Source organism: Caretta caretta, chromosome 9 (genome assembly GCF_965140235.1).
Source record: "Caretta caretta isolate rCarCar2 chromosome 9, rCarCar1.hap1, whole genome shotgun sequence".
NCBI classification, from domain to species: domain Eukaryota; kingdom Metazoa; phylum Chordata; order Testudines; family Cheloniidae; genus Caretta; species Caretta caretta.
This window is the reverse complement of record NC_134214.1, coordinates 63,091,760-63,117,613: the sequence shown is the minus strand read 5'-3', so window position 1 is coordinate 63,117,613 and position 25,854 is coordinate 63,091,760. Positions and strand designations below refer to the sequence as shown.

The following is a 25,854-nucleotide window of genomic DNA, read 5'->3' as shown; positions in this document are numbered from 1 at the left end:
TTTGCAATTAGCTGAACAAGAAGTAGGACTAAGTGGACTTGTAGGCTCTAAAGTTTTACATAGTTTTATTTTTGAATGCAGGGTTGTTTTTTTTACATAATTCTACATTTATAAATTGAATTTTCATGATAAAGAGATTGCACTACAGTAGTTCCAATGGGGGAATTGAAAAATACTATTTCTTTTGTTTTTTACCGTGCAATATTTATAATAAAAAATAAATATAAAGTGAGCACTGTGCACTTTGTATTCTGTGTTGTAATTGAAATTAATATATTTTAAAATGTAGAAAATATCCAAAAATGTTTAAATAAATGGTATTTGTGATGGGTTGGATCACAGAAACCCCCTTGGGACTGCCACCCAATGTGCCAAGACTACTTCTGCCCCAGCCCTTCTTGCCAGCTTGGGACTCCAGAACCCTACCTGAATGTGCCAGATGCGCTTGCCGGCCACAAACACAGACCCAGGTCTGAACCACGTCCCACAAACTGCAAGCTTAACTGAGAGCAGCTTACAGAAGAGTTCCTGCCTTTAACACTCAGATGCCCAACTCCCAATGGGGTCCAAACCCTAAATAAATCAGTTTTACCCTGTATAAAGGTTATACAGGGTAAACTCATAAATTGTTCACCCTCTATAACACTGATAGAGAGAGATCCACAGCTGTTTGCCCTCCCCCGACCCCCGCCAAGTATTAATAGATACTCTGGGTTAATTAATAAGTAAAAAGTGATTTTATTAAATACAGAAAGTAGAATTTAAGTGGTTCCAAGTAGTAACAGACAGAACAAAGTGAATTACCAAGCAAAATAAAATAAAACATGCAAGTCTATGTCTAATATACAGATAAAACCTCACCAGTTCCAGTAAGCTTCCTTTTACAGACTAGCCTCCTTCTAGTCTGGGTCCAGCAAGCACTCACACACTCTGGAGTTACTGTCCTTTGTTTCAGTTTGTTTCAGGTATCCTTTGGGGTGGAGAGGCTATCTCATTAGCCAGCTGAAGACAAAAAGGAGGGGTCTCCCAGCAGTTTAAATAGACTTTCTCTTGTGGGTGGAGACCCCCTCTTCTCTCCTATGCAAAAGCCCAGCTACAAAATGGAGTTTTGGAGTCACCTGGGCAAGTCACATGTCCATGCATGACTGAGTTCCTTACCAGCCAAGCCACATTCCTGAGAAAGCTCAGATGTGGACTGGCGTCTCCAAGTTCATTGTTGGCTTAAGGGCTTCTTGGCTGGGCACTTACTGAGAATAGTCTTTTCTCAGGAAGCTGACCAACTGCTTCACTAAAACCTACTTAGAATCAGACAAGTATACAGCCAATATTCATAACTTTGAATACAAGAATGATATATGTATACAAATAGGATGAATAGATTCAGCAGACCATAACCTTTACAGAGATATGTTACATGGCCTATGTAGCATAAAACATATTCCAGTTATGTCATATATACATTCATAAGCATATTTCCATAAAGCCTTATGGGGGGCACTGTCACAGTATTATATTAGTGTTTAACAGCATGATTAACCTTGATAGCCCTAATTTGTAGCAAACACTTTGATCAGCTCTTCACAACACTGACTCCTCTCCCCCCCCCCCCCCCCCCAATACTTAGGATGACATTTTGAGAGAGCCATCAACCTGGCCTCTAATTTTGTGTCTGCAGATGCAGGTGCAAGAATGTAAAAGCCCAACTCTCTAATTTGTTGGTGCAAGTATAGTTTGCTCCTGCAATTAGGTAGTGAAAGGGTTTAAGAGTGTGTGTGTGTGTGTGTCAGAGAGCACTAAGTATTTTAGAGTACACCATAGACACAGAAAAGCCTGTACCATTGCCTGTTGTAAGGCCTCCAAAAACCACCACTCAAAGACCCCAGGGGAAAGAAGTCAACAAGCCTAATGGTGCCATTTTAGTTAATAGATTTTTATTACAAATACATTTTAAAAATTGTTAATGGTACAAATGATTAGTACATATAGATTGTTGCCCCTTTGGCCTGAGTTGTTAGCCTTGCAGGTGAGGTAATATTTTTTATTAGACCAACTTCTGGTGGTGAGAGAGACATGCTTGAGTTACAGTGGGCACACACACTGCTTCTTCAGTGTTATAGCATTTCATTGACAACTATTTCATCACTGCTCAGTTTAACAGATTGGATGGTGAAAGAATTGGGAGTCAAGCCCACAAGAGGGAAATTGGGAGATGCTGCAGGAAGGAAAGGAGAGGCTTAAGGAAACAAACCAGAATAGCTCCCGAGGTAGACACTATTCCAGGATATAATTATTCCGGAATAACATGATTTACATGCTCAAATCGCACTAATTATTCCATAATGAATTCCAGAGTAGTGTCCACATGAGGAGCTATTGTAGAAAAGTTTATCCTACAATAATTATTCTGGTCAATTTTTCCATTTAACAATCCATAAAGACAGGAAAAGGAGGACAGAGAAGGAGGAGGAACAAAAGCAAAAATAGCCATGGTTTGAAAAGTTAGCATATTTTTCTACGGAGTGAATTCAGCAATAAGACACTGGCGTTTACTAAGAGCCATATTTATCTTTGACCTTTCGGCAGACTTACTATTAATATAAGGGAAGTTCCTACAACGGATCCAGAGACGTACTGCATAGAGATCTGTATTTATACCCTGCTTCATAGACCACAACTACAAATAGACTTTAGCCCTCTCCCCAATATGAGTTTGACACCCTTGCTCTATAGGAAACAACCTGTCCTTTAAACACTCTCCCTTATAGGTCTATTGTTTTGTGCATTTTGTTGCTTGTTTGTTTAAATGTAGACTCAATCTGTTCCTACATAACTTGAAATGCTAAGTTATAATTTTCAGATGCCGTTGTGCAATTGCAGCTCTCTCTCTCCCCTTTGCTGGGCAGGCATTTTCTAAAAAGAGTTCTGAGTGCTAGTACTGTTCATGGATGGGCAACTGGCAACTTTGCGTCAAAGAACCAAAACCCACAAGATGGACAGTTTCAGATGCATTTTCTGACGGAGAACACTGATTTGTAATTTGTGATTTGTAAGAGGTCTGATGACTGCCTTAAGCCTGATGAAGTGGTTGTTGCTGGGCAGATGCAAACTGTATAATTCACTTTCTGTTCCATTATGTCTCTTTTTAAAATTGGGATTGTTTCTTCATCCAGATGAAGGCACGGCAGAGTTTTTATTCACTGTGTAAGTCCCCATCTGCTAATGGAGAAGGAAAGGAAATCTTCTATTAGTATCGTCATATTCTATCAATTCAGCAGTTACTCATTTCCTTTGGCTCTGGTGGTTGCTGATTCCCGGCCCAAATTCCAAACAGTCCTGACACTTGACATTGACTATTAGTCACAGATGGTTCCCTGAAGGGGCCTCAGCCAGAAGCAATGGGTGCATTATTTTACAGAATCAAAAAAAGTCAAATACAGGTAATGCATTAGGAAAGGAATAGATAATAAGACACAAAATACCATAATAATGCTATATATGTCCACACCTTGAATATTGCATGCAGTTCTGTTTGCCTCATCTCAAAAGAGATATATTAGAATTGGAGAAAGTACAGAAGAGGGCAACAAAAATGATTAGGGGTATGGAGCAGCTCCCATATGAGGAGAGATTAAAAAGACAGACTGTTCAGCTTAGAAAAGAGACAGACAATTAAGGGGGAATACGATAGAGGTCTATAAAATCATGACTGATATGGAGAAAGTGAATAACGAAATGTTATTTACTCATTCACATAATACAAGAACCAGAGGTCACCCAATGAAATTAATAGGTAGCAGGTTTAACACAGACATAAGGAAATACAGTGCTTCTTCACACAACACACAGTGGGGGGAGGGATAGCTCAGTGGTTTGAGCATTGGCCTAGCTAAACCCAGGGTTGTGAGTTCAATCTTTGAGGGGGCCATCTAGGGATCTGGCCCAAAAATTGGGGATTGGTCGTGCTTTGAGCAGGGGGTTGGACTAGATGACCTCCTGAGGTCCCTTCAAATCCTGGTATTCTATGAACCTGTGGCACTCAGTTGCCATGGGATGTTGTGAAGGCCAGTATAACTGGGTTCAAAAAAGAATTAGACACATTCATGAAGGATAGGTCCATCAATGACTAGTAGTCAGTATGGTCAGGGATGCAACCCTATCCAGGGGATGGATCACTTGATAAACTGCCCTGTTCTGTTACTTCCTTCTGAAGCACCAGGCATTCAGCCACCATTAGAAGCAGGATACTGGGCTAAATGGACCATGGCTCTGACCCAGTATGCCTGTTCTTAGATTGTAAATCTATTGAGGAGAGTCCAATGAGGTCATCCCAGAACAGCAAAGAGAGTTACCAGAACCCTAGGGAAGAAATAATAATTCCACAATTTCTACAAGTCACAAGATAGTTGTGGATGTCAGTAATTTGACCCCAACCCTGCTATGGAAATGTCACAGCAGTGAGAGAATGGCAGATTTAATTATTACAAGTGACTAACTGATTGCATTACATCACTGACAAGCTAATTTCCAGCCACTGATTAGTTGGAATACTTTTGCCAGGTATCCCCCCCAACCCTAATCTTCGGTTTTGGTGCTGGCTTTTCATATATTTTCTAGCTGCCATATATTTTCTGATATTTATTCATAATCATCCAGCTCACTGAACCCACCCAATATTTAACCAACTGAAGAGAAATTTTATTGAAGCCCCATCCTGCAGAAAGCAAAAAAATTAAAGGGACATACTTTGGCCTTTGGACATACAATTAAAGGGACATACTTTGGAAGTTTTTTGCCTACTTCTAAGTAACAAAACAAAACAAAACAACAAAAATTGTATCTGAAAGATTAGCAAAAAAATAAGTTTCTCTGTTATTTTTTGCTTGTTTATTTAAGGTATTTGACATTAATTTAGAGAAATATGTTTGTAAAACCACAAAAATTGGCAGGGGGACCTAGGGCAGGAGCTTTAAATGCATCTTTTGAAATTCACTAGGTTTCCAGTTGACAGTGCCCCTTTAAACAATGTTTGATTTGTAAAGACAGTTGAAGAGAGGGGAAGAAGAGTGGAGTTGTTACTGAAAAAAAAAAAGAGCAATGGCAGGAGAAGCATTAGCATTTGTAAAGAGAGTGTTCACTAGAACAGTAATTGGCATGGATTCTTTTTCCCATGTAAAATGTGTAACAGCTACACACATAAAGTGCTGTTATAATTTGTCTTACCAGTGAACATTAGTTTGACTTCTCTGACCTCAAGTATAAAAGGATGCTAAGTGCTGAAGGCTGGAATGTCATTGCCATGATAACACTGTCCAGAAGCTGTTTTGAGCTATTACTGATGCTCAGTGTTATCTCTGGCACGCCAAGGTTGTTAACACAAGCACAGAATGCAGCGAGCTATTTCAGCAGACCTCCATGTGATTTATAAAGCGCGGCCACCAGCACAGTTCAGTGACAAAAGCACTCGGCCAGGTGTATTGCCCTCAAGGCACAGTACTAGTGCCCTGGCTCCGTGGTTACAGGTACACTAACACCTGAGCGTCCCATGGCAGGAATTTCTGCTGTCTTCTCGGCCGTACAGAGGGCTAAGGGGAGGTACCCTGACATTTCTAACTGAGACAAACAACTTGCATACTGCCGAACATGTTTTATGATGACATCTACTTGTTACCTTCCCTTGTATTATACTCCAGTTGTCTCAGACAAAAATTCCTCTTATCTGGCGTTAAGTCAGGATGTCCCTGAGGTAATCTTTTAGAGAATGTTCCCACCCACCACAGTATCTGTTGCTACTTAAGAGTGCCTGGGTTTTAGCAACCCTAGCAATACAGTGAACTTGTAAATATCTATTTTAATACATGACCTGATTGTGGTTCACAGCCTCTGGTTCAGACCTCAGGTCTTGCCCCAGGCTCCGTGCTCCAGGCTCTCCTCTCCTACACTCTGCTCTACTTCAGAAAAAGCAGCAGCAGGCTCTTCTTCTCTTGCAATTTTAAGCGGAACTCTCCATTGAAATGAATGAAGAATTAAACTGAGGGTGCAATATGGCCTTAAGGAAAATTTCTTTCAATGCGTTACGAGTACAATGTCCTTTCCCCTAGAGCGTGGCTGGGTTAAAGGAAAAGTGAGGTAGTGAGCTAGCACAAGTGTCGCATCTGCAAAAGCACCTAAATGACTTACGCACATAATTCACTTTTGAAAATGGGATTTAGGAACCTCAGCTACGTCTACATAGGGATAAAAGCCCCACAGCTCAGCCCACAGCTGCCTTGGGCTCGCAGGGCTCAGGATGAGGGGCTAAACATTTCCATCTGTAGACATGCAAGCTCAGGCTGGAGCCCAAACTCTTTAGACCCTCCATCCTTGCTGGGTCCCAAGCCAGGGCTCCAGCCTGAGCCCGGAAGTCTACACAGCAACTGCTGCCCAAACCCTGCAAGCCCAAGATGGCTGGTGCGGGCCAGCCGTGGATGTCTAGTTGCTCTGTAGACATACCCTTAATGTCTACCAGTGTTCTAAAAGGAGATGTACATTTCTTTTCATATATTTTGTCTTTGGAGACAGCTTTGCAAATAACCCAGACAAACCAGGTAATTTCTAAGCATGGGCACCGCTAACTAAACAGAACATAAAGTGAATCTTCTTGTTTGTGCTAAATACAGCTTTAGAGCCACTGGCCCCTCTGGGGCAAGGTGCAGCACTACATTGTTCCAGGAACAGCTGAAGGAGAGATTGGGCTGGGATGTTTGTTCCTGCTTCCGACACACCCCAGCTGGAGCAGTTTGAACCCCTGAAGATGCTTGCAGGGAGCAGTCCCACACTTCTCTTAGCTGGGGGACTGGAATTAAGTCTGCTCCTTGTGCCAGTCGTTCATTTTGGAGGGAGGAGACTCCTTGCACCTTTCCTTCTGCACACCCACAAGAGGGCCAGGCACAATTTAGTCCTTCATGAAGCCTCATTTTCACCATAAGAACCAAATCCTGATCCAGCTGAAGTCAGCAACAAAATTCCCCAAGGATTTCGGCTTTAAATCCCTTTGGGTACAAATATGTAAAACAGAGAAACTGATATGTGCAGCTGTGATCAGTTTCTAGAAGACAAACCTATAGTGTTATTTTAGGTCACACCTTCCCCATCTTTTTGATATAACTCATAGCATAGATCCACCATGAACCAAATACAGTTCTGTGATCAATGGCAAGGAAGTTGCAATCCTTTTACTCACCCATTACTAGACTTACGACAGCAGTTCTGACAGCAATTCCCAAAATGACTCCGTCTGAAACCACAGCTGAAGAATCTGTGTGAAGAAACATCACTTTCCGATCAGCCACTCTTTGAACCTCACTTGTGGAAAATGTCCCAAGAGAGAAATAGCCTTTTTCCTTTAAAACAACAACTTTGCGATCTGCCCTTTCAAGTTTGAATATTAAGTGCTGTTCTACAAGATTTTTTTTAAAAAAACCTGTTGCAAGTTGTCTCTCTCACACTTGTAAACATTACTGCCCCCAACTCTGTTGTGGTCTAGAAAGGCCAGATGTCCAAATTTTTCCATGACTCCTGCAGTTTTGATTAAGCCAGACTGCCTTAGTTTCAGTACAACCAAAGAGGGCAACAATTGTCCTTTTGTGCTCACTCGACTCCCCCAGTGCTTCCTCATCTGCCATCACTCAGCTCCCACCTATATACACTGGTACCTGCATTCTCCCACCTTTTGTGCTTTCACTTCTGGTACAATGCACTAGTAGAATGATCTCTGAGGCGGGGCTTATGGTAGTTTATTTAGTTAGCTAAAAATAAATCACTTATAAAATAAAGGGTGATGCTACTGCTGTATTCTAGCCAGGCTGTATTCTCGCTCTCTAAAACTGGTGCATATCTCTATTTGCAAGCCAGAGTCTATTACTGCCACTAGGTAACATGGCACTGCATAGTGACCTATAGGATGGGTGGCAATTTTAAACATCCTACTTACTTACTTCTATAGCACATAGAAGACAAAGCTTTACTGAGATTTTAAATTAAAGAGCCCCCAACTCCAAAGTCTTCCCACAGTTCAGTGGGTTTGGTCTAATTTTTATTTTAAACCATATCAAAATATTTTCACATGAAAATGCATCATTTAAGTACAGATAACCAATACTGGTGTCAAGCTATTTTGAGAGGATTTATACTCCTAGCCTGGGTTGGGACCATTTATTTAAATCACTTATTCCTGGGCTCTCAGTTGGGTAATTATTTTTTGTTGGCACTTGGGGCCATATTACACCATCCTTTTTTAAGCTTAAACTTGATGGCACCAGTGGACCCTTGTTTAGGAGTGCAATCACTCCTACATTTGCTGAAGTCACTTAAGAGCATCAGAGCTCTGAAATGACCCATTGAAATACTGAATTGCATAGATGTGCACCTGAGATGAACTTATGGTGTATTTTTTAAAATGTAGCCCATTATTGAATAAACACCGATCATTACGCGTGCACACACACACACAATTTCATAAACTCCGAAGAAGCATGAAGTTAATTCCCATAATTAAAACAACAAAAACTATAAAATACTGCAAAGAGAAATTCTCACTTACCACTGATGGCCAATTCCAGGGAGGTTTCATTCTCACTAACTTCACTGGTAACTTTACAGGAGTAACAGCCACTATCAGCCTGTGTTGCATTCAGTATGAGAAGTACATTGTTTTCCGAGAGAGTTGGTAGTGATCAGTCCCAGGGAGAGGCTTATGGTCCTTACTCCACAGATAGGAATCCACCCTACCTACTGTCACGTTACAGACCATTTCAGTGGTGCAGCCCGCCAAGGAAGAGTTCCTAAAGAGTTCCGACTTGGATAAGGGCTCTGGAAAAAAGGGAACGTTTTGCGACCATTATTCCTAAACACTAAAAAATGCAACAGCATTTTCCAAGAATGACTTAAAGATATCACTTAACTATTAATAGACACTATCTTCAGTCTTAAAGGAATGTGTTTCGATAGCACTGGATGGCACAACGTGTTATGCAATGTTGATCTTTATTAGCAGCGTATGCTAAATAAATAAATCCCTACTAATGCAATATTATGATTGAGCTTTAAAAAACGTAAATCAAGTCATTTCAATTATGGCTCCCATAGCATCCTTAATGCTCCTGCCTTGTAGTATGGTATATTATATTACAGTTTTGAACATGTCAACTTTAATGTCTTACTAAGCAGCTTGAGCCATTTGCTGTAGGAATCAGAACTTTGATTTTGCCCGTGAGAAAATTCCTCCCACCTGCGACCATGAGACTGCTAGAAGATGGCACTTGAGACTCTGAAAAGATAAATGAACAGGTGAAGAATATAAATGAAAAGCCTTGTTCACTCTTTTTTCTGTATTTAGGCCCCAGTTCAGGAAGTCCATGGGAATTAAGTGATTCCAGCTACGAACCTAATTAAAGAAACATACAAAAACATCCATTTTAGCAGTTTGAGATTATAAAATGGGAAGAAAGTAAGGAACTAATAACATGTAAATAAAAAAAATCTAATTTATTTTTAAGATGGTACAAATGATTATTACACACTCAAAGGTATATTAATGGAGATAAAATAAAGTATTTTTCTCATAAATTTTTGCTAAATCTGGCTACTATCAAATGTTTTATGAAGTCCTTTGGTTTGTCAATTTAAATTTGACCCACATTTTACATTTTGTTAAAACAAGTATAAAACCTAAAACTAGAATAATTGTTTTTAAAATTCCAATGAAACAATTTCAAACAAGTAACTTTCCCGTGTGTTATGTTCACGGCATACACGTAAAGAAGTTAGATAAAAACAAATACTCTTACTGGAAGGTTGCCACTTAAAACTAAAGTTATTTCTTAGAATTCAGAATGCTAACACACCAGAACCAACAACAGAGAGACAAAGCAGGCTACTCCCTTAAAAAACAGAAGCACAATTCACTCCACCTCTTTCTAAATTATCTGTCCACAGACTGACTCTGATCAGACTCTTCCCTACAGAACCCTCATCTACAAGTACAGCCAGAAAAACTCCAGAGAATGTAAAGTGATAGATCACAATTTTGACATGGATTTCAATACACCACACTCTGCAGTATATGAAACCCAAGCACTAGCAGAACTAGAAAATGAGAAAGCCAAACTGGCTTAATAGATGGTCAGTATCCTAGCTGAGATGACTGCAAAAAGAAATGGAGAATAAAGACAGTTGGGGCAAATTTTAAAAATTCTTTCATTTTTAATAAAGTGTTGTCAGTACCATTGACACAGGAATGAATAAAACATGATTTTTGGACAGTGTATCTAGAAGCAGTGTTTATTTCTTCTTCGTTGTTTTAGCTGTTTTAGACTATGTGTGTAACAGTCCAGGAATCCTGGCGTTAGTCGTGCTGTTGCTAATGTATGAACACACTTATCAGTATAAATAGGCTTCCAGGAATAAATTATGTGTCAGAGTTTAAGGCCAGTCAGGACCACCAGTTCATCTAGTCTGGCCTCCTGTCTATTGCAGGCCACCAGCATCACCTACTATCTGCACACTAAACCCAACAACCAAATGAGACCAAAGTATTCCAGCCCACAGGAGACTAAACGGCTACATCCCATAGGCAGACAAAAAGAGGGACAGAAGCCCACTAGTGCCTGAGACCCCCACAATGGCAGGAAAATGGTGAAGTGAGCTATACCCAGATAATCCTTGTTAGGATATAGATATTCAGGCCTGTCTGAAAAGGCCTATACTCTAAGAATTTAGGTGTATTCTTATCACTTGGCTAATTATAGAGGTATAAAAGAAAGAATCAAAATCACTATCTGATGGTGTAAGGGCTTTCTCTTACTGTGACAGTCTGAGGCCCTGTTCTTAGGCTAAGGCCTTTGGCTAAGCAGCAGAGGCAGCCATAAGCTGGGAAGCGAACAAGTCACATCCTCACATTCCAAAATAGTCACATTGAAATAAGGTGCTATTGGGCTGTTAGGCACTATCAGGACAGGATTGTATTCCTATCACCTCCAGAGAAAGGGAAGTGCCTAGAAAATGTAAAAGGAAACTTAGTTTGATAGCATCCTGTCTGGCAAGAACTCACTTATCAATAGCTGGGATGTGAAATCCTCACTTCTGTATTGTTTTGTCATTATAGTTCCCACTTTGCTATTGTTTGTCTGTATAATCTCTCTGGTTCTGTGACTGTTCCTGTCTGCTGTATAATTAATTTTGCTGGGTGTAAACTAATTAAGGTGGTGGGATATAATAATCATGTTACAATATGTTAGGATTGGTTAGTTAAATTTCAGGAAAATGATTGGTTACGGTATAGCAAAGGAGAACTCAAGTTTTACTATATAGTCTGCAGTCAATCAGGAAGTAGGGGGCTGGGGGTGGGCACGGGCATGTGGGTGAGGGAGATGGGAACAGGGAATGGGGGTAAGAAAATTGGAATCATGTTTTGCTAAAGGGGGAAATGGGAACAGGGAATGGGAGTAAGGAAGTTGGAATCATGTTTGGCTAAGGGTAGGAATGGGAACAGGGACACAGGTGTAAGGCTCTGTGGTGTCAGAGCTGGGAAGGAGGATACTAAGGAAGGAAACTGGAATCATGCTTGCTGGAAGTTCACCCCAATAAACATCGAATTGTTTGCACCTTTGGACTTTGGGTATTGTTGCTCTCTGTTCATGCGAGAAGGACCAGGGAAGTAAGTGGGTGAAGGAATAAGCCCCCTAACATCTTGGTGCCGTGACTCGGATGCATCGCATCGGATAGGTGAGTGGCAGCCTGTAAGTCCCCCTCCCCAACAGTCCGCGCAGCTGCTTGGAGGTGGTATCGCGAACTCTTGTGATGGTAGTTGCGGGTTCTGGCAAGCCAGGGTAAAGGATTTTTTGGATAAATGGATAAGGGAGAACCAGGGCCCATACCAGGTACAGGGGTCAACCTGGGATGAGATTAAAAAGGAAATGGAGGAAGTGTTAGGGGACCCAGAGGTATGGGGGGTGGCTGAGGAGCCCACCCTCCTTGGTATATGGGTAGTGGAAGAAGGTCCCTGCCCATGGGGGCTGAATGCCTTCCAGGGAAAGGAGGCACTTCAGTCCACTTGTGAGCGGTTTGAAGTAAGGGCAGCATTATGGAAGCTGCCAGTAATCTTTCAAGTTTGGTGCTGCTTCAGCAAGGGCTGCTGAAGGGTTGTAAATTAATTAGGGGTAGTGAAAGATGATTTGGCTCAAAAGGGTTATAGTCAAAAGCAGAGTTAACAGACCACCTTTAGAGACTGGATCTGGGACTTGGTCCTGGGGGAGTGGAAAAAAAAAATTTCAAAGTGCAACCTGCCTTTCCACACTCTTTTGTTTTTCTGAAGTTTTAATGGAGGGTACTTTGGATACTTATGTGAGATGTCAAGAAGGAAGTTTTTGTTTAATGATAAAACCCAGTTATATAAATGTAACTGTATGTGCAACTCTGTGCAGTCACATTGGAAGGAAGCTTGGTAATTAAATTATCCAAGGGGGTCAGGTAGAGTGGCTACTACCACCACTGTGCTTCTGTCCCCAGAAGCCTTTACAGCTATTCTGAGGGAACATGGGCCCTTTTCCCACAGAAATGGTCTATAAGGGACTACTGCAGGCAGCAGGCAGAGAGAGAATATGATCAAAATTATTTGACTTTTGGGTAATGTAATCAAAATCACTAAAGGATGGAAGGGGTTTCTCTTGGAACTTAACTTGGCTGCGCCTGGTTGTGTCTAGTTGTACAAGATGGAAGTGTAATTGGGGTACAGTTGTGTAAAAAAGAGTAATCACAATGCAAAGGATGTTAGGCAAAACAGAATTTTGTGTGTGTGTGCACAGGTAAAAGAAAAGGAAAAGGGGAGGAATGATGGGAACACTGAGCCTTGGGATGGCTCTGGGGGATCAGATTGTTGCTTTGGTGGGTGTGCATGAGAACTCTGTGGGCATGGGGGAGGCAGTTACACCTTGTGTAAAATTAATATGGCTAATATAATGTTATGGAGGTTAAACTATACGGAAGGAATGTGCATTTTCCCAGGACGTGTGCAGTGTATATTGGAGAAGGGGTAAAAGAAATGCAAATAAAACATGGTACTTCATTAAAATCGTAATAGTGCTCCAAAAGGGGCCACAATAGGTTGTGCTTTCTTTTTCAGATCTGTGAGTGTTTTGGAGCAGGAGATGAAAGTGGAAAGTAATCAGAACTCTGGTGGAAGTAAAATGTTTCCCTTTTAAGACAGTGTCTGAGCTGCTAACAGCTTTGGATCCAGAAGCAAGCTAGTAAGCCTCTGTGTAAATGCAAATTACCTAGGTGATGGGCACAAAGGAGCTACAAATAATGAATACATCGGGTCAGCAAACAAGCTACTAGAAGACTCAGATTATGGCTCTCCAGGAAAGGGAGGTGAAAAAAACAAGTCAAGCCTGAAAATAAAGGGGACAGGTTAACCTTAAGGGGTGTGTGTGTGTGTGTGTGTGTGTGTGTGTGTGTGTGTGTGTGTGTGTGTGTGTGTGTGTGTGTGTGTGTGTGTGTGTGTGTGTGTGTGTACAGCAGAGAAACTATTGCAAACTCGGTCTGTTGTACAAGAGGGGAAACTGAGGTACACCATCTCATGAATTTCATAAATGACCAGTGAGTGAGGTAATTCACTAGCCTGACTATAGAACAAAATAAGGACAGCTTGGAGGTAATTCTTCTGTTTTTCCTGCTATTAGCAAGGAAATTTGTAAAGGAAAGTGGTATTATTATTATTAAGCAATAATCTGTCCCCACCAGGGGGGTGGAAATTGTTTCTTTTGTTTTTCAGACACTCTACAAGCAAGCTGGCGCCAGTGGGAAGAATAACTCAGAATACCAGGGATCTATGTTTTGTGTTGTTTGTCTGTGGTGTTTGTCTTGTTGCTAGCATTGTTGTGTTTTAATGAACAGAAAACCTCATGACATGGGTGGGGGATGGCTTCAAAAGGCTGACCTTGGGGGAAGATGTGTATGGGAATGCAAAATGCTCAACTAGGAGGCCAGCATCTGTGTAATAGCTACCGTGGTACCTGGAAATGGAATGGCAACTAAGGTGGCCCCCACAAGCCCTATGGAAATAATGAGAAGGGGAGGAGCTCACTGGGACTCAATGGAGGGGTGTGTAAAATAGTGTAAATCAATAGAAGTTGTTTGGATGTGCCCCTCTCCTATGACTATAGAGGAGCAGGATCAATGGCCTATGCAAGGGGTGGACAATTGGGTGTACTGTGTATAAGGTGTTTTGCTGGGAATGTACATATTACTGGGGGCACAATTACACCAGCCCATAACCAAACTACACCCATCTATATGCTGCTATATGGACTTTGGTGCACAAATGGATCTGTGAATCTTATTGCTGTGAATAAGCCAGGGCTTACTGCCTGATTCCATACCAAGTGGTCAAGCTGGTTTGGACAATATCCCATTTCTCTGTGAACATTCAATGGACTTATGATATGGACAAAAGCAAGCAAAACCTCCAAGGGCAACTTGTTGCAACTGCCAGCAACTGGACACAAGATCGTGACCCCATCGAAGGAGGAGAGGCAGTGTTTTGAGGGTGTCTCGGATGTTGGACCATACTGCAGTGGTCAGGACTCAGTGTTGCTGTGGATTTTGTATTGTTAACTGTACTTATGTTACGTTGCATATGGGAGATAATCTATAAGTAATGTAATAAGCCCTCCAAACCCTGCAGTGTACTAGACAACCCAGACCCAACCTTCTCAGGCCCACTCTAATGGGAAGTCTGGAACACTAATTGGAATAGGTGTGGTATGCCCGTACGAGAGAAGGTACAGGGCACTATACTACACAAAGGGCAGTGGGACAAATGGAATATCGACACCTTCCACCTTGATGCCTGGCCCTATCAGGAAATGTGTCTCCATATGTCCTATGCTTTTCCAGGGATACCTGGGCAGGAGGATCCCAAAAGAAAAAGAAAAAAAAGGGGTGGAGTGTTAGGATATAGATATTCAGGCCTGTCTGAAAAGGCCTATACTCTAAGAATTTAGGTGTATTCTTATCACTTGGCTAATTATAGAGGTATAAAAGAAAGAATCAAAATCACTATCTGATGGTGTAAGGGCCTTCTCTTACTGTGACAGTCTGAGGCCCTGTTCTTAGGCTAAGGCCTTTGGCTAAGCAGCAGAGGCAGCCATAAGCTGGGAAGCGAACAAGTCACATCCTCACATTCCAAACTAGTCACATTGAAATAAGGTGCTATTGGGCTGTTAGGCACTATCAGGACAGGATTGTATTCCTATCACCTCCAGAGAAAGGGAAGTGCCTAGAAAATGTAAAAGGAAACTTAGTTTGATAGCATCCTGTCTGGCAAGAACTCACTTATCAATAGCTGGGATGTGAAATCCTCACTTCTGTATTGTTTTGTCATTATAGTTCCCACTTTGCTATTGTTTGTCTGTATAATCTCTCTGGTTCTGTGACTGTTCCTGTCTGCTGTATAATTAATTTTGCTGGGTGTAAACTAATTAAGGTGGTGGGATATAATAATCATGTTACAATATGTTAGGATTGGTTAGTTAAATTTCAGGAAAATGATTGGTTACGGTATAGCAAAGGAGAACTCAAGTTTTACTATATAGTCTGCAGTCAATCAGGAAGTAGGGGGCTGGGGGTGGGCACGGGCATGTGGGTGAGGGAGATGGGAACAGGGAATGGGGGTAAGAAAACTGAAATGATGTTTTGCTAAAGGAGGAAATGGGAACAGGGAATGGGAGTAAGGAAGTTGGAATCATGTTTCGCTAAGGGTAGGAATGGGAACAGGGACACAGGTGTAAGGCTCTGTGGTGTCAGAGCTGGGAAGGAGGATACTAAGGAAGGAAACTGGAATCATGCTTGCTGGAAGTTCACCCCAATAAACATCGAATTGTTTGCACCTTTGGACTTTGGGTATTGTTGCTCTCTGTTCATGCGAGAAGGACCAGGGAAGTAAGTGGGTGAAGGAATAAGCCCCCTAACAATCCTGGCAAGTGAAACACCCTCCCTCCTCTCCCTCCAGGATCACTGCCAATCTGTCCTGGAGGGAAATTCCTTCTTTACCCCACATTTGGCTATCAGTCAGACCCTGAGTATTGAGCAAGAACCAGCCAGCCAAGCGCTTGAGAGAGAGAACACCCAGTACCACCTCAAAACACTGGCCCACCCTGTTCAATGTCCCATCTCCAACTATGGCCATTTTTGATGATTCAGAGGAAGAAGTCCACCCTCCCCCAATACAGTCAGCACTCAAATATAAATCAAAAGAGGAAGTTTAGATATAAAGAACTACAGACCATGTGATGCAAATACTCATTCAAGTGCTTCCTTTTCCCCATAGGGACTCCCATTATCATTGACTATTTCAACACTAGGCAGAATTACCTACCTGAAAACTGCCTTTATATTTTAAGGAGAGAAGCTGTGCGTATTGTTTTATTGCTCAAGTGCCAGTAAAATCCGTACCTAGATTTTGATAAGTCACCCCTCAAAATAATCAATACCATGGTAAATATGGGCAAACCTGAGATCTAGAAGCAAGATTTAGTGAGTCAAAATTTCACACAAGAGCAACTGGGGTGACACTCAAAAAAATTAGAACCTGTCCTGTTCCAAAGCTAAATGTAACCAATGTCTGATACATCTAGACCAGTGGTTCCCAAACTTGTTCCGCCGCTTGTTCAGGGAAAGCCCCTGGCGGGCCAGGCCGGTTTGTTTACCTGCCGCGTCCGCAGGTTCGGCCGATTGCAGCTCCCACTGGCCGCGATTCGCTGCTCCAGGCCAATGGGAGCAGCTGGAAGTGGCGGCCAGTATGTCCCTCGGCCCGTGCCATTTCCCGCAGCCCCCATTGACCTGGAGCAGCGAACTGCAGCCAGTGGGAGCCACAATTGGCCAAACCTGCGGAAGCGGCAGGTAAACAAACTGGCCCGGTCCGGCAGGGGCTTTCCCTGCACAAGCGGCAGAACAAGTTCGGGAACCACTGATCTAGACAAGTCATCTTCAGAATTAAATGACAAAAATACCACAGAAATTAGTTCCCCTCTATGTCACACATGCAACAATTCCTCCTGCCCCACTCCCAGGAATACTGTGCTGAAGTCCTTTTTTGGGAGGTTAAGGTTGGAGAAATAGACCAAACCTGATATATAATGTGGATCCTTCTCACCACCTGAAGTAATGTAGGTGGTGTAAGAATGCAGTCTGTGACAGTGCAGGGTCAGTATGTACAATATACGCCTATTACTTCTCTGCAGAATGTCGGCCGTGAAATCCTAGAGAGCAAAAAGCTGACATGAAATTAGCACAAGAGTGGAGGAAAGATTCATGAACATGGCACTTACCTATAACTTCCAACTGGATCCATTTGCCACTCTTGTCCTCCTCTTCTCTCCTTAATCTGTACAGGCCACGATCTGCTAGTTGCAATTTCAGTCCCAGGGACCAGTTGGACATGTTAAATACAATACGATCCTTATACGCTGGTAAGATGTCCAGTTTCCATGATTCCACATAATAAAGTACGACGGACAGTTCAGTGATATTTTCATTTTGTTTATACTCCCACCATACAACCCCAGTGGTGTCAATGTGATCTGGTCCAGGGAACACCACAGTGCAGCCCACGGCACCAACCACCCTGTCTCCTGTTGGTGCAAGACCAGTGGATTGACATGCAGAAACAATCCCCACTGCAAGAACAGAACAGTAATATTTAAGGTTACACTCAGTTACTATGGTGAAATAGAAGCCACCCCTCAATTAAAGTTGTAACCTGCCTTCCATTATAAGACAGATTTTGCCCCCTCCCACCTCATAAGATAATTTTTGCACCACATTTTTCATGTAACCATTATGATAGTTGTTTGTTAAGCACAGTCAACGTGTGGTGCAGTAAAAGAAAATTAATCATCGTCCAGAGTCTTTGGCAGAGGAAGATTAACAGTAAAACACAGGGGGCCCTGCCACAGGGCCCCTGCAATGACAAGGGGCCCCAGGGCCGGGCAGCTGCAGGGGCAGAAGCATGGTCCTGGTGGCTCCTGGGGCTCCAGTCCTGCTGCAGGCTCCGCACCCACCGGCAGCCAAGCTCCCTCCTCCCCCCACCTTTCCCGAGTGTGCCACGTTCCCACCCCTTCCCCTCCCTCCCAGTGCTTCCCCCGCCACCAAACAGCTGTTTGCCAGCGCTCACGTCACTCCGGGAGCAAGGGGGAGGAACGGGGCCACAGCGTGCTCGAGGGCGGAGGCAGAGAAGAGACAGGGGCAGGGCCGTGGGGAAGAGGGTGGAATTGGGACAGGGTGGAGCAAAGGTGGGGCCTCCGCACCCCCCCCCCCACATATCCCCTCCCCCAGCCCCCTGCCATGAGCTGCTCAAGGCAGGTGGCTGGGCTGGGGAAGGGGGCTGGGAGCACCCCCATGACCCCAGCCCACACCCCCAGGCCCCTGTCCTGACTCCTGCACCCCCACATCCCCACCTGAACCCCTCGCACCAAAAGGGAGCTGCCCCAGGTAAGCGCTCCACACCCCAACCTCCTGCCCTAGCCCTGAGCCCCTTCCTGCATCCTAACTCCTGGCCAGACTCTGCACCCCAGCCCCCAGCCTGCTCCTGCACCCAAACTCCCTCCCAGAACTGGCACCCCCAGTCATGACTCCGATACCCCTCCTCACACGCCCCAAGCCCTGACTCCTGTACCCTCACCCTGCAGGCCCCTGCTCTCCCTCACTCCTGCAACCCCCCAAACCCCCTGCCCCCCACACCTCCAGCCCACCCTGACTCCTGCACCCCTTCACACACTCCCAGCCCTGACTCCTGCACCCCCTCACCCCACAGGGCCTGACCTCCCTGACTCCTGCACCCCCTCACACACTCCCAGCCCACCCTGACTCCTGCACACCCACATCCCCACCTGCACCCCTCGCACCAAAAGGGAGCTGCCCCAGGTAAGTGCTCCACATTCCAACCCCCTGCCCCAGCCCTGAGCCCCCTCCCTCACCCTAACTTCCTCCCAGACCCTGCACCCCCAGCCCTGAGCCCCCTCCCGCACCCTAAGTCCTGGCCAGACCCCACACCCCAATGTTTTTTTGCATTTTTTTTATAAAGCGCTCTTATCCAAAGCGCTTTACACTAGTTAGCTAAGGGTACAAACAATATTTGGAAAGATCATTAAGTGGTCCACCGAGACCCTCAGCGATTCCTCAGCGATTTTCAAGTGGTCTGTGGAAAAATAAGTTAGACTACAAATACAATCAAGGTACCGTACTTTATTTTCATTTACTCCCTATTACTTACAGGAGGAGGAGGAAGAAAAAAACCAAAAACGGGGTGCTGGGGAGATAAGAGAGAATGTTCTTTTTCTTGGCTGGGGGTCCCAAGGAGGGGCCCCAAAAAGGAAGCTGAGCAGAGGGCCCCGCCAATTCTAAATCCGCCACCCGTCTTTGGCGAGAAGAAAAAAAATTGGTGAAATGCAAGTTCTATTTCAAATATCTCTGGGTCTGATCCAAAGCCAACTAAAACCAATGGTAGTCTTTCCACTGATCTCACTGGCCACTGGATCTGGCCCTAGAGATCCTTTCTGAAGTATGGGAGTTGGGAGAATTTCTGTGGCCACATTTAGAAAATTCACTGCTTTGTCATCATACCATTTCTCAAGGTTAGCTCGCCCTAAAATTTTAAGTTTTGGTGTATTCAAAATAGCTGGGTGTGATTAACACCTTGTGCCTTTTTTTCAAGAAGCAGGATTGCATATTTTAGAAGCTATTAACTGCTGAATGTAGTCTAAAAGATTCCATAATAGCCATCAAAACTCTGACAGACCTGGTAAGGTTCACACAATGCGTAACAGACGTATATGGCCCATAGCTGGTCAGTCTGGGTTTGGAAACTTCTCACAAAGGTATGTTGGAACTTCTAATGCTGAATCATGATGATATAATTAGCAAAGAGCCATGCTCTGTCCAGGGCCAGCTCCAGCGTTTTTGCCACCTCAAGCGGCAAAAAAACCCAAACTTGCCGCCAAATGGGGAGGTGGAATCCTGCCCGACGAACATGCCGAACAGATGAGCTGAATGTGTGAGGCTCTGGGGACTGCTGCTGCTGCTGGAGGAGTGGGATCTCCTCAAAGACTGGCTTGAGGAGGACACTGCCTTGCTAGCAGCCCTGGGCTGGGACTAAACCTGCCAGTTTGCCCTTTGTCACAGGGGTAAAAATAAATTGCATGCAGAGTATTGTTCTTGGGATAGAGTCAAACAACGTGTTCTAATATGGCAGCCTCTTAAGAGACAGGTAGAGTGGCTTGGCCCAGCCTGCCCTGGCCCACAGTGGATGGCCAGAGGCAGCCAAGGAGTGTTTGGGAGGGGCTAGGGAAGTGCATTGACATTGGGGACACAAGGAGGACTTGTTGCTGAAGTTTATAGGCATCTCCAGAACGTCTCCCAAGAGCTGAGTTTGAGGAAAGCCACATGTCCACAGGGAGGGAGAAAGGAAAATATTGCCCCGAAATGTTAAAATAACCCAACCACAGACTAGCTGGGTGCCTTGTGACACTGTGTGGGAATGTGACTGTGCTCGCCCAGGGTATGCTGCTAGGCACTTTGCTATTCGATTTCTTGGTAGAGACCTACATCTCCTACGTGTTTGCATGCCTCAGTCCAGAACTTTAGAACAATGGGACTGCTGGTAGAATGGGGTTTGGCGTGAGACTGTGGGAACCTTCCAGACTAGTGCCCCATATAAATATGTGATGTGTAGTGTCACTTGAATAAATATGTGGACAGAGTTGGCATTAGGATAGGTTCCTGGGTTAGTGTTTTTGTTGTGTGGTGTGTGGTTACTGGAGAGTATTTGCTTCAGGTTGGGGGGCTGTCTGTAAGCTTACAGCAACCACACACCACACAACAAAACCAATAGGAGAACACTTCAAGCTCTCTGGCCACTCAGTAAAAGACTTAAGGATGGCAATTTTGCAAGAGAAAAGCTTCAAAAACAGACTCCAACAAGAAACTGCTGAGCTTGAATTAATATGCAAACTTGATACCATTAACCTGGGTTTGAATAGAGACTGGGAGTGGCTGGCTCATTACACATATTGGATCTATTTCCCTATGTTAAGTATCCTCACACCTTCTTGTCAACTGTCTAAATGGGCCATCTTGATTATCACTACAAAAGTTTTTTTCTCCTGCTGATAATAGCGGCTCTTAACTAATTAGCCTCTTACAGTTTGTATGGCAACTTCCACCTTCTCCGTATGTATATATATATCTTCTTACTATATGTTCCATTCTATGCATCCGATGAAATGGGCTGTAGCCCATGAAAGCTTATGCTCTAATAAATTTGTTAGTCTCTAAGGTGCCACAAATACTCCTGTTCTTTTTGTGTTAAGTAGTAGGGCGCCTGAAGATATATTGGTGAGCGGCTCGCAGGGCAGCTACCGGAGAGGAGCAGCTGGCAGAGAGGAGCGCCTGGCGGCAAAGGCTGCAGCAGAAACCCATGGAGAGGCAGGGCAGTTGGAGCACGTAAGGTGCCTCTTTACTTTCCCCCTCCCATTTCCACACAGGCTGGCGGGGGTGTGTGTGTGAAAAACCCTGCAGATCAACTTTTGAACTCTGGACTCACCAAGGACAGAGATAGAGACTTTTGGATTGCTGGACTTTGGCGTTTTTGGACTTTGGGGTTGCTGGACTCAAAAACCAAAGGGAAAGGACATGGCCCAATTTGCTTGGGGTGGGTTTTTTGCTCATGGTTTGTGTTATGAATCCTCTTTGTGGTGTTTCCCCAACATAATGCCACATTGTTTCTCTCTGTTATTAAAAGGCTTTTGCTACACTCAGACTCGTGCTTGGGAAAGGAGAACTATTGCCTCTTGGAGTTGCCAAGCGGGGGTGGTGTATATTTGTCCCAGGTCACTGGGTGGGGGCTGGAGCTGGTTTTGCATTGTGTTATTGGAACGGAACCCCTAAATACTGAACCCGGCCCTTGTTGCTGCCAACTCTGAGGGGCAGAAGGGTTACAATAGTAAAAGGAGAACCATCATTATTCCACAGTTCAGCTGGATGATAAGTCATTCACAGAGGGAAATCAACGTTCTATCAAGTTCTTTAGCACCCTCATGCACAGAGATGTAACAATTTCTCATTGGGTTTGCTGAGTTGCCTTTGTTTGCTGAGATTTCTCAGACAGCAACCAAGTTGTCTCTGTTCTGTGTAATTTCTCAACAAACCTAGGGAGATGTGTTCCAGAAACAATGCGCCTCACCCATTATGGAAGTTAGTAACGTTCCTATTTCCCTTCCGTTTAAAAGCAAAGTGGCGCATGGTCTCAAAAGCCCAGGTCAACTGTCTGTCACCAGGCGACTCTGCCCGGCCGATAGGACGAGTCACTGCCACTCGGACCACAGGCTGCATTTCAGTAAACCCCTCACCTTTGCTACGCAGCTGCAAGTTACCGGCCACAGCCAGCTAACCTCGCCAAGCCCAGAGGCTTGAAGGAGGGGCTAGGCACGTGGAGTCGGAGCCCCCGGGGAGGCAGGCGGGTACACAGCCATCTTCAAGCTGCAGGCCAGCTCCTTTGAAACCGCCACCGGTTCATCCTGCTGTGCCCCCTCCCGCGACTGAGGCCCAGACTCTGACCTGCCGCAGTGCGGGCCTTTTAAAGGCCGCCAGGCAGCACCCGGCTGCCCTCCTCTCTGCCGGGCAGCCCACGGCAGGGACCCGGCCGCCTGAACCCCGCTCACCGGCCTGATCTCCCCGCACCTCCCTCCCGGGACCGACCCTCCCCGGCGGCTCGCGCAAAGCTGGGCTCGGGCCGCCGCGCCCGCAGGGGGCCGAGTCACCGAGCTGAGCCCTCCGGCTTCCCCAGCTTTGCCGCCCCGCCGGAGAGCAGCGCCGCCGGCAGCTAGCCCGCAGAGCGCGCGGCGGCGGAGCGGGCAGGCCGGGGCAGAGCAGGGGCTGCTCTCTGCCGACGTCCCGGGCTGCGCGCGCCTGCCCCGCTGCCCTCCCGGCAGAGCGCGGGGGAGCGGGACGGGCGGCCGCCTGCGCCCGCTCTGGCTCCCAGCCCAGCGCCTGGCGGAGGAGAGCCCCGGGCCTGCTCTTACCTGCTTCGGGGGGTTTCAGTTTTAAACCTCTGCCCCGAAAGCACACCGCTGGGGGGGGGGGGGGGGGGCCGAGGCTCAGCCCAGCCCCAGGAGCGCCTGCAGGGAGAAGCCGGCCGCAATAGGCCGTTTGCAACCTGCCTTTTACTGTTGCAGGCATCCGATGAAGAGGGCTGTAGCCCAGGAAAGCTTATGCTCAAATCAATGTGTTAGTCCCTAAGGTGCCACAAGGCCTCCTGTTCTTTGTGCGGATACAGATTCTCACGGCCGCGGCTCTGAAACCTAATTTTACTTCTGACATTCAGCCCGAGCCCTGCAGTGAGGAGCCCCCCTCCCCCGAAGGAGGAGGTGGGGGGGGGCACATCTGGCAGCTGACGAAACCCTGATGGAACCCAAACCCTGGAGCGGGGCTAGACCTAGCCCTTGGGAACAAGGAGCGAGCGGGAGACCAGCGTTAAACCCCGCAGCCAGAGCCCCGCACACGGCCTAACAGACGGGGCAACCTGTGCCTTTCATTACAGCGGACTGCTGGGACTGGAACCGCCCCCTTCTTTCTCAAATACAAGGCTCCGGGTCAGTGGCGGATTTAGAATTGGCGGGGCCCTGTGCTCAGCTTCCTTTTTGCCCCCCCCCCCCCCCTTGGGAACCTCCAGCCAAGAAAAAGAACATTCTCTCTTATGTCCCCAGCGCCCCGTTTTTGGTTTTTTTCTTCCTCCTCCGCCTCTAAGTAAGAGGAAGTAAATGAAAATAAAGTACGGTACCTTGAGTGTATTTGTAGTCTAACTTATTTTTCCACAGACCACTTGAAAATCGCTGAGGGTCTCGGTGGACCACTTAATGATCTTTCCAAATATTGTTTGTACCCTTAGCTAACTAGTGTAAAGCGCTTTGGATAAGAGCGCTTTATAAAAAAAAATGCAAAAAAACATTGGGGTGTGGGGTCTGGCCAGGACTTAGGGTGCGGGAGGGGGCTCAGGGCTGGGGGTGCAGGGTCTGGGACGAAGTTAGGGTGAGGGAGGGGGCTCAGGGCTGGGGCAGGAGGTTGGAATGTGGAGCACTTACCTGGGGCAGCTCCCTTTTGGTGCGAGGGGTGCAGGTGGGAATGTGGGGTGGGGGTGGTGTGCAGGAGCTCCCATTTGGTGCTCAAGGTGGGGGTGGGGATGTGGGGGGTGCAGGAATCAGGCCTTGGGGGGGCTGGATATGTGTGGTGGGTGCAGGAGTCAGGGAGGGCAGGGGGCTGGGGGGGTGCAGGAGTCAGGGCTGGGGGTGTGGGCTGGGGTTGTGGGGGTGCTCCCAGCCCCCTGCCCTGAGCAGCTCACGGTAGAGGGCTGAAGGGGGGGTATGTGTATGGGGAGTGTGGGGGCTGCCTTTGCTCCACCCTGCCCCATTCCACCCCATTCCCCAAGGCCCTGCCCCTGCCTCTTCTCCGCCTCCTCCCCCAAGCATGCTGCGGCCCCGCTCCTCCCCATCCCTCCTGGAGCAACCTGAGTGCCGGCAAACAGCTGACTGGCGGCGGGGGAAGCACTAGGAGAGAGGGGAAGGGGTGGGAATGCAGCAGGCTCTGGGAAGAGGAGGGGGAGGGGAAGCTTGGCTGCCGGTGGGTGCGGACCCTGCAGCAGGACTGGAGCCCCAGGAGCCAGCAGGATCATGCTTCTGCCCCCGCAGCTGCCCGGCCCTGGGCCCCCAGTCGTTGGGGGGCCTGGGGCTAGGGCATCCTGTGTTTTACTGTAAATCCGCCCCTACTCTGGGTTGATCTGTCGTCGTTCCGCTGTGTAAATCCAGGAGCCAAATAGTCATCCAGCGCCATTACATATTCGTCAGAGAACATGCAACCATTGGAAGCCAGACAGAAGGGCTTAAATACACTAGTTTTACCCCAAATCGTATTTTAAATCGATTTATTGTAACAGATGTAAATGCTTGTGTGGACACATGCAACCTGAGAACCTGCTCAGATTTAGGTTAAGTGCTTAATTTTAAACATGCGAATTATCCCAGTAAAATCGAAGGGAGAACTTGTGTGCCTAAAGTGCAGCATACAGGTAAGTCTCGCTGAGAGACTTACCAACGATCATTTACTACTTTTCTCTGGAGGCCATGGCCAGTGTCAAATACAGTGTCTAAGGACAGGCAAGTTACATAGGAAAACCACAACAAAATATGCCAAATGACAAAGAAATTTACAAAAGTTGGAAGCCAGCCTGGCAGACTAAAAGCGTTTGGTGTAAGTGAGGACCTAATAATTGCATTAATTCCTAAAAAGGAACAAGGAAAGTCTTAGGGTATGTCTACACTACGAAATTAGGTTGAATTTATAGAAGTCGGTTTTTTAGAAATCGTTTTTATATATTCGAGTGTGTGTGTCCCCACAGAAAATGCTTTAAGTGGATTAAGTGCATTAACTCGGCGGAGTGCTTCCACAGTACCGAGGCAGGCGTCGACTTCCGGAGTGTTGCACTGTGGGTAGCTATCCCACAGTTCCCAGAGTCTCCGCTGCCCATTGGAATTCTGGATTGAGATCCCAATGCCTGATGGGGCTAAAACATTGTCGCAGGTGGTTCTGGGTACATATCGTCAGGCCCCGTTCCCTCCCTCCCTCTGTGAAAGCAGCAGCAGACAATCGTTTCGCGCCTTTTTTCTTGAGTTACCTGTGCAGATGCCATACCCCGGCAAGCATGGAGCCCGCTCAGGTAACCGTCACTGTATGTCTCCTGGGTGCTGGCAGACGTGGTACTGAATTGCTACA

At 45.8% G+C, this 25,854-nt stretch overlaps 1 protein-coding gene across 6 annotated transcripts in view; it reads right to left on the bottom strand.

Moving 5' to 3' along the window:
- Nucleotides 1-714: 714 nt before the first annotated feature.
- The window catches only part of LOC125642866 (uncharacterized), a 59,084-nt gene continuing 33,944 nt past the window's right edge, over nucleotides 715-25,854 (bottom strand). For 3 of the 6 annotated variants that reach the window (XR_012669954.1, XR_012669959.1, XR_012669956.1), the window contains exons 2-4: nucleotides 8,579-8,847; nucleotides 7,220-7,294; nucleotides 715-3,216 (exon numbers count right to left, since the gene is read on the bottom strand). The gene's annotated coding sequence lies outside the window, so the exon portion shown is untranslated. Of the gene's footprint in view, nucleotides 3,217-7,219; nucleotides 7,295-8,578; nucleotides 8,848-9,197; nucleotides 9,305-25,854 lie in introns of all 6 variants that reach the window. The other 3 variants (XR_012669957.1, XR_012669958.1, XR_012669955.1) reach the window with 2 other exon arrangements.